Source organism: Lithobates pipiens, unplaced genomic scaffold, assembly GCF_037356315.1.
Source record: "Lithobates pipiens isolate NorthernLeopardFrog02 unplaced genomic scaffold, aLitPip1_a1.2 Scaffold_23, whole genome shotgun sequence".
In the NCBI taxonomy this organism is placed as follows: Eukaryota; Metazoa; Chordata; class Amphibia; order Anura; family Ranidae; genus Lithobates; species Lithobates pipiens.
Window position 1 is genome coordinate 112,034,470 of NW_027507785.1, and position 10,308 is coordinate 112,044,777.

At 45.1% G+C, this 10,308-nt stretch overlaps 1 long non-coding RNA gene across 1 annotated transcript; it reads right to left on the reverse strand.

The window, feature by feature from the left end:
* Positions 1-7,795: 7,795 nt before the first annotated feature.
* On the reverse strand, positions 7,796-10,010 carry LOC143926980 (uncharacterized). The gene is made up of 3 exons (XR_013262180.1): positions 9,928-10,010; positions 8,034-8,084; positions 7,796-7,920 (listed from the first exon to the last, which is right to left on the reverse strand). It is a non-coding gene; the product is annotated as an uncharacterized LOC143926980 (long non-coding RNA).
* Positions 10,011-10,308: the final 298 nt, after the last annotated feature.

The window sequence follows — 10,308 nt, forward strand, 5'->3', positions numbered from 1 at the left end:
TTCATTATTTTCTATTTTTTATAAATAATGAATAATATTTTTGAATATATTGGTTGTTTTTACAACCTTTTCGTTTGCCTAAAAAGTCCAACTGAACCTACACTTTTCCTTGAGGTCTTTTGTGTGAAGGTTCCTTTGTTTCCCCTTTCTCCATTTCCCTACAAATTGTTTTTTGAAGTTATGAATTATCTGAAATAACGAATGCCGCATCTAAGCGAATGGAACGGAACAAATTAATAATAAATAATAATAATAGTAAAAGTTTTTTTTTTATTATTATTATTGTTATTTATTATTAATAATTTGGTACATTCCATTTGTTTAGATACAGCATTCATTATTTTGGATAATTCGTAACATCGGATAAATTTGTATTTGTTATGTTCACTAACAGTCAAATTTGAAAGGAAATTTCAATACCTATAATTTAATAGTTAGTAATAGTTAAGTTATTAGTTAGTTATTATTTCAGATTTTTGGATATATGAATTTTCGGCTTTTCGAATTTCCAAATTTTCTTTATAATCTACACTTCCCATTAACTCATTGTAGTTGTGTATGCAGTCAGGTTTATGGACCAGACCATCCCTTCTTTCAATTTCCACTGAGGTGTCTTTGTGGATGCAACTGACTCCCTCCTTGATTAGTTATGCAATCACCAGTCTTTGTGGGAAGCCCTTGTAATTTGCTCACACTGTACCAGAAGCTCAAGTTTTCTGCATATAAAGGTAGCAGAAAAGTGACAGACAGGTAAAAAACCCTCAATGGTTATGCATACACTGTCCATAGCTGTAGTAAGTGTACATTTGGGCATGCTACACTGATAACCAGTGTAACAGTGGGATATTCACACTTAACCACTACAATACAGGGCACTTTCACCCCCTTCCTTCCCAGCCCAATTTTCAGCTTTCAGCGCTCTCGCTCTTTCAGTGACAATTGCGTGGTCATGCTACACTGTACCCAAATGAAATTGTTATCATTTTTTTCGCACAAATAGAGCTTTATTTTGGTGTTATTTATTCACGACTCCGTTTTTTTTTTTTTTGCGATATAAGCGCAAAAATAGCGGAAATTTGGAAAAAAAACTATATTTTCTTTTTTCTATTTGAAAAGAAATCCAATAAAATCAAATTTTGTCATAAATTTAAGCCAAAATGTATTCTGCTACATGTTTTTGGTAAAAAAAATTCCGTTAAGTGTATAATAATTGGTTTGTGTGATCACGGACATATGTACGCAAATGATCATGTACATATGTGTGCAGGTGATCACGTACATATGTGTGCAGATAATCATTGGGACATGTGATTTTAGTGGGACATATGTGGGGGACATGTTTTTATTATTAGGGACATGTGTTTTTATTATTTGGGGACATGTATGTTTTGGGGACATGTGTGTTTTGGGGACATATGTGGGGACTGTGTTTGTACTGTGTGGTGTGTTGTGTGTGTACACTACACTGATGATCAGTGAGTAAAAAGCTGTAAAAAGCAGCCCATACTCACTGATCATCAGCCGGCTGCAGCGATCTGCTCTCTTCTCCTCAGCGGTGACTTCCGTGTGAGGAGAGGAGAGCCGATTGCCTAGCAACCGGCTGTTTGTTTACATCACATGACGGCCGTGATTGGACACGGCCGTCATGTGATCAGGAGGGCCAATCACAGAGCCCTCCTGCCGATCTGAGATGTGCCGTGTCCGGGTGACACGAGCACATCGGGATCGCGCCGCTGCGCGGGCGCGCGCGCGATCCCGCTGCTCCTGAATGACGTTCCCAAACGTCCTATCAGGAGCAGGCGGCTCCCACCCGGCCGTATATACGCATTGGCCGGGTGGGAAGTGGTTAAAGTGGTTTTCCAGCCAAAATGTGACTTTTTAAATAAAAATAACCTATCATACACTTATCATACACAAGCTTAAAGCATTCTAGTAAAGTTAGTCTGTAATCAAAGGTCCGTTTTGTTAGGTTATTACAGCATTTTGTAACTTTATAAACTTGCAGCAGTCTGTAGCATTTCTTCCTGGATCTCAGCCTTGCAAATCTCGCACATGCTCAGTGCTGCACAAGCAGTGAAATATGTTTCAGGTCAGGTTTCCATAGCAACGGCAGTGCCAGAGGAAGTTGCCGCCCCTTAGCTATGCAAACCTCTCCTCCCCTCCTCCCTCCAGGAACCAGGAAATATACTGCATTTATAACAACAGACACCAGCAGCAAAAGGTAAGTAAATATACTAATTGTAAACTAAATCATTTGCTTCTGTGCAGACATATCTACATAACAAGAGATATAAAGCTTGTTATATATGTATCTTGATATGTGTGTATGTGTGTATATGTATATATTTATATAGATATATATGTATCTTGTTATGTGTGTGTATGTATATATCTATATAGATATATCTATATCTCTTGTTATATATATGCATCGAGAGAGAGAGAGTGTGTGTGTGTATATATATCTTGTTATATATGTTTCTCGTTATGTGTGTCTATATATGTGTGTATATCTACACCCAGCGTCTTTTTTCTGTACAGCTTTTCATTAAAAAAATAAAAACAAATCTCAGCAACAAAATTCATTTATGCATCTTATTCTAGATGTACTGAAGATATACAAACTGAGCATATTAATTAATGGGGGGTGGGGGGTGGTGTGTTATGGTGTTAGATGGGATGGTGGGAGTTTTACCAAAAACTTTAAATTTACAACTATTTGCACAAACTACTTTCTCTATGTTATATAGATATATAATCACGTTAAAATTCATTAAAGCGGGAGTCCGCCGGGACTCTGCATTTTTTTTTTTTAAAAGCCAGCAGCTACAAATACTGCAGCTGCTGACTTTTAAAATAGTGACACTTACCTGTCCAGCACGCCCGCGATGTCGGCACCCGAAGCCGATCTCTAGATCGTCTCTCGGGTGCTGCCGCTGCCATCTTGGGTATGGGAATCAGGAAATGGAGCCTTTCGGCTTCATTTCCCGGTTCCCTACTGCGCATGCGCGAGTCGCGCTGCGCAATAAGGACGGTCCCCGCTGCCTCTAGGATCTGTGCGTTTCCCAGCAGGCAGCAGGGCACTTGCGGAAAGGGGCATAGAGAGCTATCCCGGAAGTGGGTGCAGATACCTGTACTGTACAGGTATCTGCACCCCCCTCCCCCCGAAAGGTGCCAATTGTGGTGCCGGAGGGGGGGGGAGGGTTCCGATGAGCAGAAGGTCCACTTTAGGGTGGACATCCGCTTTAAATATTCATAGAGTATTATCTATGTGCATTGGTTCCCTTTGCTTGATTTTTTATTTTTTTTTGGGGGGGATGGGGTGGTCCACCTTGCAAACTCACTCCACCCACACAACATCGTTTGATCGCCACTTCGCTCACCCATTGACTGACTGCCAGTCCCGCACTTACCCCATCCATGTCACGGCTACAGTGGCTTACCCCTGCATCTCCCCCGAGTCCTGGTGTTTGCTTCTCATCATGGCCAATCAGGTCTTAGTTAGGACTCCCACCCAGTTGTGTCTCAGGACCCTTTGCCCATGATTGACCAGGAGGAAATCAGTGTCACAATCAGGATTTTAAATTTGCTAATGTCACACAAGTGGCTGGGCTTTGAGCACGGTGCTCTCTGCGCCATTGTCACTCTTTCTTGAAGCCTATTAGAGCCCATGGCTCTAATCAAATGCTTACAAAAATAAACAACCCCCTGATTGTAATCCATGCATCCATCAACCTGCATGTAGATATAGGGGCATGGATAGGGGGTGCGGTGCGTGTCACCAGTATGGACCATTTGTTATGTGTGTGTTAAAATCCCTACTTCATATTTGAGTTTTTAATGGTACAGATTTCTGAAAGGCAACAGTTACGCAAATAACCACTATTTACAACCAAGGTATGCAGAATACCATCTCTTTATGCTCAACACATTGAACCTTCAAACAGATGGGCTACAGCAGCAGAAGGGCACACTGGGTGCCACTCCAGTCATCTAAGTACATGATGATATTGAGGCTACAATTGTAACAGGATCACCAAATTTTGTCAATAGAAGATTGAAAAAAATGTTGACTGGTCTAATGAGTCTCATTTTATGTTGTAACAAGCAGATGGCAGGGTCTTAAATTTGCATTAAAAAAAAAATGAAAGCATGAATCAATCCATCCTGCCTTGTATCACTGGTTCAGGCTGGTGGTGGTGTAATGGTGTGGGCAATATTTTTCTTGCCACACTTTGGGCCACTTAACTACCAATTGAGTATGGTTTAACCACCACGGCCTACCTGAGTATTGTTGCTGACCATGTCCATCCCTTTATGGCTACAGTGTTCTCCCAGTTCTACACTCAAAACGATGCTATGAAAGCTGTACATAATAAAGTGTCCAGTAAAGTGGCCACAATGAGCATAGCAGGCGGATTGCAAGATCTGTGTCCACTCTGCATATGTAGAGCAGACACAGACGCACCTCGCGCTAGCCTAAGGGCCCTCCAATCTGCCCAAACAGAAGGGGACACATCTTATTTATTTATTTAAGGAAATTGGATTAGAGATAGGCTTCTGTAAGCAGATACAACTCTGTTTACATCTGCCACTCTATATAGGTGAATGGAGGGTCAGATTGGGTCCTCATGAAAAACAGACAGGCAGACCCGAACTAATACTGTGAAAGGGGCCTAAGGCCGCTTTCACACGGATGCACGGCTCTTTTCTTGCATCTCAACTGACCTTGATCTTCACTTCTTCCTCAGGATTCCTGCAGCTGGTTGCTGCTGTCCCCCAGGTGGTTATAACTGGTGGCTGCTGCTGGCTGTCCTCAAGGGCTGGTACTTCGGACAGGTGCTGGAACTGCTGGCTGTTACTGCTGTTGGTTAATGCCAGCTGATACCACTGACTGGTACTGCTGGCTGTTACTGATGGTTGGCTCTGGTACCAACGTTCCAATGCATTAGTGTGACAGAAAGCAGAAGCATGCGGCTGCTGTAGAGAGCAGAACTGATGCTTCCTGTCACAGGCGGGAGTACATTTGGTATCACTCCGCCTGTGAAGGAGTTGGCGCTATACAGGAAACATCGGCTCTGCTTCCTTTAAGAACAGCTCAGTTCTTTGCGCTGATGCTCAGAGATGGCGGGTCAAGGATCAGCGATCTGGGCATGCTGACCCACCATCTCAGAGCAAGACATGGTGTGCCACATCAGAGGACCAGCGGTTGGGCAACCCTCGATTAGGTAATTCAGCATGTGTCAAAAAAAAATAAAAATAAAAAAAAAGCAGCCACGCAGTAAGCGATTGGTTTGCACAAAAGTAGTAGCGTTTACAAACTAAGGGATGTTTTTATGGCATTTTTATTTATTTTATTTTATTAAAGTAATGGCGGCTATCAGCGATTTGTGTGACTGAAACATTATAGCGGACACATCGGAGATTTTTGAGACATTTTTGGGAACATTGTCATTTATACAGCAATCCCAGCTATATAAATGCAGTGATTCCTGTGTAAATGACACTGGCGGTGAAGGGGTTAAGCAGTGGGTAGCAGTGTAGGGGTTAAGTCTTCCTAGGGGTGTGTTACTAACTGTTGGGGGCTGGGCTTTAATTTAGTGAACATTGATCTCTGCTCCAATCACATGGAGCAGAGATCAGTGTCACTAGTTGCTAGGCAGAACGGGGAGATGCTGTTTACAACGGCATTTCCTCATTCAGCCGCCCCGTGAAACAATCGCAGGTATGCCCGCGAGACCTGCAACCGGACTCGTAGGGGTCCCGGCCAGCACACCACCGCGCTCGCGATGGCAGGGCGGCAAATTTAAAGGGACGTAGTTACACAAATTTGCCTGCTCATGCCATTCTGCAGACGTACGCTGGTCGGGAACCGGTTAGGCATCTTTAAAATTTATTAAATATGCAATTAAATGTACAGAATAAAAAAAAAAAAAAAAAACAATATTTGTAAAAAGCCTTTTTATAATTACAGAGGGGAAGAAGGCGAGAGAGATTATATGTCAGTGTAATTGGGGGAAATAAAAGATTAACGTTTTTAGATCTAACTAGTTTCATTATTTTGATAAATAAAGTGAATAGAGCATAACCACCACAAAAAAAATAAAAAAAAATAAAATATATAAATTTTCAAACACACTTTTTATTTAAATGTTTCTTAATAAATTTTAATTATTCATCAGTTGTCGCCACACACTTCTGCCATAAATAGTGTCACCAGGTGCACAACAAAGACTAATGTATTTACACCAAAAAATATATCTCCACTCTCAAGAGATTTTGGTTTGCTTTCTTGTGTGATATAGAAATAATAAATGTATATATTCTTATAGTAACATGAGTGTGAGATACAGACCTTAGATATAATCTGACCTATAACCATTAAAAAAAAAAAAAAAAAACGACCACATAAATGTATGAGAATATAGAATTTTATTTGTATGTTAAATTTATTAAATATGCAATTAAATGTACAGAATAAAAAACAATATTTGTAAAAAGCCTTTTTATAATTACAGAAGAGGGGAAGGCGGCGAGAGAGAGAGGCGCGAGAGAGAGAAAGGCGCGAGAGAGAGAAAGGCGGGAGAGAGAGAGAGAGAGAGAGAGAGAGAGAGAGAGAAAGGCGCAAGAGAGAGAGAGAAAGGCGCAAGAGAGAGAGAGAAAGGCGCAAGAGAGAGAGAAAGGCGAGAGAGAGAGAGAAAGGCGAGAGAGAGAAAGGCGAGAGAGAGAAAGGCGAGAGAGAGAGAGAGAGAGAAAGGCGAGAGAGAAAGGCGAGAGAGAGAGAGAGAGAGAGAGAGAGAGAAAGGCGCAAGAGAGAGAGAGAGAAAGGCGAGAGAGAGAGAGAGAGAGAGAGAGAGAGAGAAAGGCGAGAGAGAGAGAGAGAGAGAGAGAGAAAGGCGAGAGAGAGAGAGAGAGAAAGGCGAGAGAGAGAGAGAGAGAGAGAAAGGCGAGAGAGAGAGAGAGAGAAAGGCGAGAGAGAGAGAGAGAAAGGCGAGAGAGAGAGAGAGAGAAAGGCGAGAGAGAGAGAGAGAGAGAGAGAGAAAGGCGAGAGAGAGAGAGAGAGAGAGAGAGAGAAAGGCGAGAGAGAGAGAGAGAGAGAGAGAGAGAAAGGCGAGAGAGAGAGACGCGAGAGAAAGGCGAGAGAGAGACGCGAGAGAGAGGCGAGAGAGAGACGCGAGAGAGAGAGAAAGGCGCGAGAGAGAGAGAGAAAGGCGCGAGAGAGAGAGAGAAAGGCGCGAGAGAGAAAGGCGCGAGAGAGAAAGGCGCGAGAGAGAGAGAGAGAAAGGCGCGAGAGAGAGAGAGAGAAAGGCGCGAGAGAGAGAGAAAGGCGCGAGAGAGAGAGAAAGGCGCGAGAGAGAGAGGCGCGAGAGAGAGAGAGAGAGGCGCGAGAGAGAGAGAGGCGCGAGAGAGAGAGAGGCGAGAGAGAGAGAGGCGAGCGAGAGAGGCGCGCGAGAGAGAGAGGCGCGCGAGAGAGAGAGAGAGAGGCGCGCGAGAGAGAGAGAGAGAGAGAGAGGCGCGCGCGAGAGAGAGAGAGAGAGGCGCGCGAGAGAGAGAGAGGCGCGCGAGAGAGAGAGAGGCGCGCGCGAGAGAGAGAGAGAGAGAGAGAGAGAGGCGCGCGCGAGAGAGAGAGAGGCGCGCGCGCGAGAGAGAGAGAGAGAGGCGCGCGAGAGAGAGAGAGAGAGAGAGAGAGGGGCGCGCGAGAGAGAGAGAGAGAGGGGCGCGCGAGAGAGAGAGAGAGAGAGAGAGAGAGAGAGAGAGAGAGAGAGAGAGAGAGAGAGAGAGAGAGAGAGAGAGAGGCGCGAGAGACACAGAGGGGGAGACACTTTAAAAATATTATTGAGCTTAGAGTAGGGAACCTTTTCGTACTATATGTCTTAATTTTTTGGTTTCAAAAGTCACAAAATCAATTCGATCTTCAACCTAGAGATTTAAAACAATAAAACAAAAAATAAATTAGACATTTAAAAAAAAAAAAAAATAATAATAAATCTACACATTTGTTAATAACTTGCATTATTTTGTTCATTGCTTACCTGTAAATGGCGTAGACCAAGTAAATATGAATTTCTACAGTCCTACAGCTTCTGCAAGAAAATAAATAAATATATTTAATGACTATATTTCTTCATTCTATGATAAGGGGTAGTGGGCAAGTTGAAAAGAAGGGGGCAGGTGAGGGTGACGTGGGAATAGAGGGGTATAGAGATATAAAATCAACCTGCACAGCACACGTCCCCCCACACCTCCCATGTCCCCCAGTACAGCCCACGTCCCCCCAAACCCAATGCCCCCACAGCTCACTTTGCATGTCCCCCGCACATCTCACATGGCCCCCCCACAGCATCGCACATGTCCCATGTACCCCATCACAGCAAAGGAAATGTCCCACAACACAGCACATGTCCCCCCATCACAACACACACGTCCCTCCACCACACATGTCCCAACAAACACACACACGTGCCCCCCCCACCGCACATGTCTCCCATCACGCAGCGCACGCACACACACACACACACACACACGTCTCCCATCACATGTCCCAACAAACACACACGTGCCCCCCCCACCGCACATGTCTCCCATCACACAGCGCACACACATCTCCCATCACATGTCCCAACAAACACACACACGTGCCCCCCACCGCACATGTCTCCCATCACACAGCGCACACACGTCTCCCATCACATGTCCCAACAAACACACACACACACACACACACACACGTGCCCCCCCCACCGCACATGTCTCCCATCACACAGCGCACACACACACACACACCCCTCACAGCGCGCGCACACAGACACACACGTCTCCCATCACATGTCCCAACACACACACACGTCTCCCATCACATGTCCCAACAAACACACACACACACACACACACACGCCCCCCCCACCACACGTCTCCCATCACAGCGCACGCGCAGACACACACACACACACACACCTCCCATCACATGTCCCAACACACACACACCTCCCATCACATGTCCCAACACACACACACACACACACCTCCCATCACATGTCCCAACACACACACACACACCTCCCATCACATGTCCCAACACACACACACACACACACACCTCCCATCTCACACACACACACACACACCTCCCATCACATGTCCCAACACACACACACACACACACCTCCCATCACATGTCCCAACACACACACACACACCTCCCATCACATGTCCCAACACACACACACACACCTCCCATCACATGTCCCAACACACACACACACACACACACACCTCCCATCACATGTCCCAACACACACACACACACCTCCCATCACATGTCCCAACACACACACACACACCTCCCATCACATGTCCCAACACACACACACACACACACACACACCTCCCATCACATGTCCCAACACACACACCTCCCATCACATGTCCCAACACACACACACACACCTCCCATCACATGTCCCAACACACACACCTCCCATCACATGTCCCAACACACACACACACACACACACAGCCTCCCCACCCCCCACAGCACATGTCTCCCGTCTCCCCCCTCCCCCCCCAGCAGATCTCAAAAGCAATCCTCTCTCCACATAACAGATCTCCATGAAAAAAAGCAAACCCTTCTCCACATAACAGATCTCCATGAAAAAAAGCAAACCCTTCTCCACATAACAGATCTCCATGAAAAAAAGCAAACCCTTCTCCACATAACAGATCTCCATGAAAAAAAGCAAACCCTTCTCCACATAACAGATCTCCATGAAAAAAAGCAAACATCTCACCTCTCATCACATGTCCCCTCCTCACCACATGGCACAGCACAGACAAAAAAAAACAAAAAAACACCTCACCAGCAAAGCAAATCAAACGTTCCCTCCCCTTCCCTTCCCAGCACATAGCACACAGCACACATGTACTTACGATGAGCAGTAGCTGCTTTCTTTATCCTCCAGGCGTTTGTTCTCTGCGAGGAGGAGGCTGATGATGATGATGATGATGATGATGATGATGATGATTCTTCTGCTGCTGCTGCTGCTGCTTCTTCTACTGCTGCTGCTGCTGCTATATGAACACTGGCAACAAAGGCAACGTTGCCCTTATTTAAAATGGCGCCGGCCGGCGCCGCCTTGTATTGCGTCATTTCCGGTTCGGAAATCACGCGATACTACAGCCCAGCGGCCCCTAGTGCCTTCTGGGATTGATAAAAAACATCTCCCAGGAGGCATAGAGGACGGGGGAAGAAGTGTTCAGGCCGCGGCCGGAAACAGGAAGCAAGATAACTTTTAAAGATAACAATGTGAG